Genomic DNA, 6,237 nt, shown 5'->3' with positions numbered 1-6,237 from the left:
TGCCGTTGACCCTGGCCATTGACCGAGCAACCCAACGTTCCTACAAGCTCCCTCCGCAGGAATGTGTTGTGTATTGTTGTGTTCCAACCTACGAATCGTTCGACTTACGAACGGGTCTCAGGAACGAATAAGGTTCGTAAACCGAGGACTACCCGTAATTGAAAAAATATTGAGGGACGGGGGTAAATCCCTCCATCCCCACGCGTGACGCTGCAAGGGAGGAAATGAGTGTGGCTTCCTGACGCCGTTTGGTACCGTCTGCTGGGTAGCACTGATACGGCTGGTCGGTGGTTACGGATTTTTTTTTTTAAGGCGGAAGGGAGTGGAGGGCAGGGTGTAAACGACCAACAAAAAACGTGTTGGTTATCATTTGTTTGTCAGTTATCTACATTATTGACCAATTGTCCCAACTCCATTGTTTTCCAGCCTTGAATGTTTATCCACAACCACGTCTGTCTGCCTCTGTGCCTCCACTGCCGTTTAACCCTTTCCCGCTCCGATGACATACGTGTCCGTCATCAGTTGTTTGTCCATCAAAACGGAATCAAAACTCGCTTCATCGGGAAGTCTTCGGGTCAAAAGACGTACCGAGGCTCGCACAAGGCCATGCGGAGGGACGTGTGGCACAGTTTGGCACCAGCTATTATAGAGTGCGGTCATGTCGCTACGGTTCTCTGCGGTGAGTACAATGTCTTTCAGGCTATGCCTGTCTAAATTAAATGAACGCTGAATCGCTTGCACGTCCCGAGATGTAGTGGTGAATGGGACCCACGATGCAACTTGCAGACGTCTCGGAATGGAAAAGGGTCAATTAAGTGTTGAGTGTTCACCTTTTCACACCATATATTTCCTCTGGGCTATGTTGGCAATGGCTAATATCGGTGGCGACTGATATCTCAAACGGTCATGGGCCCCCACTCATAAAACTGCACTGACCAGCATGGGGAGGTGTGATTAAAACAAGCACCATCATTGCCATAGTGTGGGAAAGCCTTCACAGTGGTCCAGATGTAATAATAGGGTTTTCCCCCTTTTTTCTGGGAACAAAACTTAAACCTTTTTTTTACAAGGATTCATGTCTGCATTAACCACAATACCTGCAGTCAAAATGCAAACAAAAAACATACCATGATAATATATGCATTGTCCTTGAAACTGATTGGTCCACACCAAGGACAATGCATATATTATCATGGTATGTTTTTTGTTTGCATTTTGACTGCAGGTATTGTGTGTGAAGGTGGAAGAGTAGGCCAAAAAAATACCTCGAGAGGTGTTGCTGTGAGAGCGCTGCATCTCGTGGGAGGCTCTTCCACCAGCAAGTGGTGAGGAGGAAATGGGCATTGCTTCTTTTGCCCTTCCACGTATCTCCATCCAATGGGTAATTTCTATGCTGATGACACCCAGATTCCATTGCGATGGATATCCTTTAAACCATCTGCAATGTCCCAATCTTGAAGTCCGGCCTTTGATGCGATTTCCGACCGAATTGGCTCCAAATCGCTTCATTTCAATACCGCCGTAACTGAGATCATTCAGAGTGGTAAAAAGCAAGAGCCTTCAAGTGAAGTGTTGCACCTTCTGGACTGTAATATTACATTGGAAAAAAGGGTGCGCAACTGTGAGGTTATTTAAGACCCTGAATTTTCATGTCTCCCACGTCTATAAGGCCTCCTTATCTGAACATGCATGCCCGCACACATAATTTTTTTGCGCTCCACCCGGCTGCTGAGAACCTAGTTCACGCCTTCATTACCTCTCCCACATTCCCTCGTTTCATGGTTACAGATTATTCAGAATGCCCGTTACAAGGCTCCTCCTCGCCTGTACATCATACCTGTCAACCCATATGGTTTACTCGTATTCTTGTACATGGTAATTGAGTGTTGAGGTCCACACGGTGTACAGCCGCTTCAATACGGGCAACGTTTTTACGTCTGCTTGTGTTTCTCCCTTGTGATGAGACTTTGTAGGATGAACGTTGAGATTTATACGGGGCACGGGGTGACCAATAAGGTCTGAATTGGTCTGTAATAAGGTAGGCATTGATAAGGGGTTGACAGGTTTGTGTACATGAAAACGTGATCACATCACTCCAGTACCCACGATATCTTCACTGGCTTCCTGTCAAGTCTCGGATTCACTTTAATTTAAGATTGCAGTGACTGTTTTCTGAGATTATTCATGGTCTTGCCCCTGCCTCTACCTTATTCTCTCTCCCACCTCGCTATACCCTCCGGCATGTTGTCTCCACTCCAGCCACAAAGTCCAAACTTCGTTCCATGGAAGGTTGCTGTATCTCAGCTTCTGCTTATACAGTCTTAAATTCTCTTCGTCTTGAACTGCGTGGAGTTGAGACTTCTGCCCTTGGTTTCAAATCAAATGTGTTTTTTTCCTCTCTTCCCCCCTGTGAAGTGTCTGGAGGTGCGTTGATTGCATTTAGACGCTATGTAAATGTAAATTGCATTGTATTTTATACCTTAGAGTAAGAAAAACAAAAGTCATACCCCTTTAAAAATACCTACAATGTGGAAAATGACTCGACCGCAAAAACTCACTGTGGCTTTGGTGTACATTTATGGAAATAAACTGCGGCACCATTTGCCAAATAAGATAATTTGCGTGCGAGCTGTCCGCACAAAGCCTCCAACTATTTGCTTTCACCAAGTTGACCAAGTCCTGAGTGCCTTCGATCAGAGATGAATACTGCCGGTGGACTCGTGTGGAAATCTTTGTCTGTGAGTATTTGTACATTTGTAAAGGCGATTCGTTTCTCATTTCATGTCGTCCCCCCATAATTCATATGTTGATGTTATCCCATCAGTACGCGTGCACGTGAATGCCTTTCATGGTTTGCGCTTTACATGATCGACCCTCCATTCTGAGCCCTGGCAGCAGAAGTTAAGTTTACGGAATGTTGCTGACATTTTCCTCACGTTGTTCATGTTGTCTTAGAGTACATAATTGTAATTTGAGCCCTGGCTACAATGGCAATGAATGTGTATGAGTATTATCGAAACTTGGATGTTTTAGAAAACTTTGTATGAAACCTAAATAAAATGAAAATCTTATAAAGACATGTTTAATACATAACACGAAACAAGCATTAACATCTTTGTAAAGAATAAAGGTAACACAAACATAAGTTTAAGTAACAAATATAAGCAACGAAATAAATAACCAATTGAGGCGTATTGTGCGCTTACTTAGTTGTGTGTTTTATAAAGTTTTGCGTATAATACGTCTAACAGAGAGGGTTCCTGCCTATATATACACCAGCTTTGGTTTAAGGAAGCCAAACTGCTGATGAGACACCGAATGTCGAAGATTATATTGACTCTTTCTGCTGAAATGATGCACTCCCAGAAGGTGGTGTGGCTAACGAGGTTGTGTTAAACAAAATGCTCGCGGCCACACTGTGTGCGTGTGGTGCGTGTGGATCGAGGGTCGAGGATCATCATCAGCAGCAGCATGCGAGGGGAAAGCGTGCTGTTTTGTTACGCTAGCGACGAGCTTGCTTGCCTCCAGCACAATTTGCACTTTGCACGCCGTTGCTGATATGACGTTAATCTCCTAAGAATTGCCCCGCGAAGCCACTGCACACACTCAACTACGTTTATTCCCCCCCACCCCTTCCCATGAAAATAATAAACATTCATTTTACACCTTAGATTCAACGTAGCCAGGGTGTGTAAATGTGTAAATGTGTGTGCGTGTTGAATAGTGGGGAGCGGTAGTGGAGCGGTTAGCGCGACCTGGGTTCGATTCCCGCTCACGGCCAACACCAGTGACGATTATCCGAACTGGTCCTGGGCTTCCCCCAGGGCGATTCAGCCTCAAATGAGCACCTGGTGCGGTGTGTAAACATCGCCACTGGGGAGACAAAGACGGCCGGGCGTGGTGCTGGCCACCTACCCCCATCGTGTGCCAGCCTTCATAGGTGCTACTCGCTAACAGCACTTGTCCCGACAAGTCTGTTAAGGCTACACGGGGGATCTTTGTCTTTGATTTGTGCCTGTGAACGGGGGTCTCTTGTTTCAGATCGTCCTTCTGGCTGTGGTGAATGCACGGGCGTGCAACGAAACGACCCATTACTTGTTTGACAACATCTGTTGTGAAAAGTGTCCTCCAGGTAAAGTAAAAGCAAATATCTCAACAATTTGACCTGACAACTGAAATGTATCGAGCAACTCTCATAACTTGCGGTTGCAAGTTATTTCGGGCAGAGGCGGAGCCAGGATTTTCAGGTAGAGGGGGGGGAACCCCTCAAGCAATGAAAAATGATAGAGGAGTTGTTCGTAAGTAAGGAATTGTCCCTTGCTTTGTATTCGTGTGCTCGCTGAAGGTGAATGCCTTCAGGGAAGTGGTGTACTGTATACGCAACTGCGCACAATTCTGAGTCACTTATAACTGCTTTGCCGTTACTTATTGCCAATTATGGACTCAGACTATTGTCCTATCATCTCATAGAGTCCCTGGCACGTAATACTATGCTAAACAGGGGCAGTGGGGGTCGCAAAATCCCGATTTATCACGCATAAACCAAAATGATCCGATCGAAATTAGGGATTTAGATCGGATCATTGGGGGGGGCACGTGCCCCCCCCTCCCCCACTGGCTCCGCCACTGATTTCACGTGTACTTACGCACTTGTAAATCCGTGGCTATAACCATTTCAGTACATCAGTGCATCTTCATCTTTACTGCAGCCTTCTTCACCCCTTCAGTTCTCAGTCGTTCAAAAACAAATTAAAATGTTCATAGATACACAGAGGTTCATGAAACAGAGTAGTTGTACTTACGCACCCGTGCTTAATTTGTGTTTTCGATTATTTAACCTTCTAAAAAAATCTCGCACCCCCAGAAAGGGGGGTTTAAGAACCACTGCATTGCATCATCAATCGACTCAGGGGTACCGTAGTATGGCCAACAAGCTAAAACCGTGCTGCGACTGAGATCCAGTGACACATTCATGTCAAGCAATCGACTTTTTTCTCTCCATAATTTTGGCGTGCGACGTTTCCCTCCACGCCCTGCTAACGTCTTGCGAAACTACATTGTGCTCAGCGGTATTTTTTTTTATAAACCTACAGATGTCATCACTGTACCTTCAAAGTGGCATTGCGTATGCACGTGGATGGTGTATACACGTTGACCATGACAGTGCGTAATCTGTGTTCCTGCCCCTCGTGCAGTACGGTATATGCTTTCACGCTTCATGTATACAGCTGTGATCGGGTGCCTGGTGTACGCAGTACGCAATGGTTGTGCGGAGCGGTGGCGCAGCGGTTAGCGCACCGCGCTACAAACCCGGCAGCCACCCCGAGTTCGATTCCCGCTCACGGCCAACAACAGTGGCGAATATTTGAACCGGTCCTGGGCCTCCCCGAGGTCGACTCAGCCTCAAATGAGTACCTAGTGCGGTGTGTTGTAAACATCGCCACTTGGGAGACAAAGGCGGTCGGGCGTGGTGCTGGCCACCCACCCACCCCCTCGTGTGCCTTCATAGGTGCTCGCTATCAGCACTTACCCCAACAGTCTGTTAATGCTATACGGGTCATCATTGTCTTTGATACCTTGAAGGCCTCATTGTCTAGCAACGTCGTATTTAGACGGCATATAAGAAGACGACATTGCATTTCATCAGACACGTCCATTCACCGAGGTGAACAGACCACAGTTCACGACTTATACTATTTATTGTTTCTTCTCACTCAGAACGCAACAACTATTGCACGTTTCTTGTTGCCACAGATTGACGTGTCATTGAACGATGGAGGTTTTTTTTTGTTTATCCAAATGCGCGTGTGCATTGACGGCAATTTGGGCTACAGGATTCTCCTGACTGAAAGTTGTGGACGCAAATGCAGTCGGTCGAGGTAACTCCCATTGTCAAGGAAGTGATAGCTACTCATGGCTCTTGTGTGCGGGCGACCGTTCAAGTCCAGACACACCCAAAGTTTATAAATGCCATTCCGTATCGAGAGGCCCCGTCCGGTTTTACACACATTTTTTTGAAGTGACATAAATTGTGGTTATCATAACGACAGAACTTATGATGACCTCTTAACCTTTAGAAACGAGATTAACAGAAACCACCACTTCTGCTTATATCTGACTCCACATTTTTTACCACAGCCAACAGCCACACGACCTTTTGGGAGTGCATTATTTTAGCATCATTGATTCGATTAGCACGGTTGGCTACGTACGGTGGGAAAGAAGTTCAACGTACAT

Source organism: Petromyzon marinus, chromosome 41, assembly GCF_048934315.1.
Source record: "Petromyzon marinus isolate PM22_M1 ecotype Great Lakes invasive population chromosome 41, UKy_Petmar_22M1.pri1.0, whole genome shotgun sequence".
NCBI lineage: Eukaryota > Metazoa > Chordata > Hyperoartia > Petromyzontiformes > Petromyzontidae > Petromyzon > Petromyzon marinus.
This window is presented reverse-complemented; position numbering follows the sequence as displayed.